Genomic DNA, 669 nt, shown 5'->3' with positions numbered 1-669 from the left:
GTGTGTGTGTGTGATGGTGGTGTGATGGGTGTGTGTGTGTGATGGGTGTGTGTGTGTGATGGGTGTGTGTGTGTGTGTGATGGGTGTGAGTGATGGGTGGTGAGTGTGATGTGTGTGTGTGTGATGGGTGTGTGTGTGTGAGGTGTGTGTGTGTGTGTGTGTGTTGGGGGAGGGGGCGGCTCACGCAAGAGGACGCCGTCGGGAGAAGATCCCTAAGTGCCCGCGTGGGCAGCGCCGAGGCCGGCAGCGTGGAGCCCCAGCCTCCCTCCCTGTGGGAAGTAGCAGGTCCGGCTGGTCATTCTTTTTCCTTAGGTTCGAATAGATACAGACATTTTTTCAGTTACTGTACGGAGGTTGGCCTTTTTAGTTCCTTTCGCTAAAGCTTTCACCGATGCTCCGACGCCACGCGTGCTATTTCCTCCACCCTCTGAAGACCAACCCTGGGCGCGACAGTGTTAGTGGCTTTTCCAGAAAGAAAAGCAGAACCCTCCCACTTTCCTCGATGCAAGAGCAAGAAAGGGAAGGGGAAAAAAAAGGAAGGAAAGTCAACGCAAACAACTCTTCCGGAATCCCCAGGACAAGCTTCCACCCACGTTCGCGCTTCGAGTGTCTCAGTTACTCTCCCCAGCGCCCAGCGCCGCCGCCCGCTCCCCGAGGCCTGACCTCATG

The 669-nt window shown here is 56.4% G+C and overlaps 1 protein-coding gene across 2 annotated transcripts in view; it reads right to left on the bottom strand.

Moving 5' to 3' along the window:
* RNFT1 (ring finger protein, transmembrane 1) overlaps positions 1-666 on the bottom strand; it is a 13,819-nt gene extending 13,153 nt beyond the window's left edge. The window contains exon 1 of one of the 2 annotated variants that reach the window (XM_005858563.2): positions 594-666. The gene's annotated coding sequence lies outside the window, so the exon portion shown is untranslated. Of the gene's footprint in view, positions 1-184; positions 313-593 lie in introns of those variants that run through there. The other variant, XM_014531709.1, reaches the window with a different exon arrangement.
* Positions 667-669: the final 3 nt, after the last annotated feature.

The sequence above is a fragment of the Myotis brandtii genome, unplaced genomic scaffold, assembly GCF_000412655.1.
Source record: "Myotis brandtii unplaced genomic scaffold, ASM41265v1 scaffold120, whole genome shotgun sequence".
In the NCBI taxonomy this organism is placed as follows: domain Eukaryota; kingdom Metazoa; phylum Chordata; class Mammalia; order Chiroptera; family Vespertilionidae; genus Myotis; species Myotis brandtii.
The sequence above is the reverse complement of the archived record's forward strand: the minus strand, read 5'-3'. Positions and strand labels throughout refer to the sequence as shown.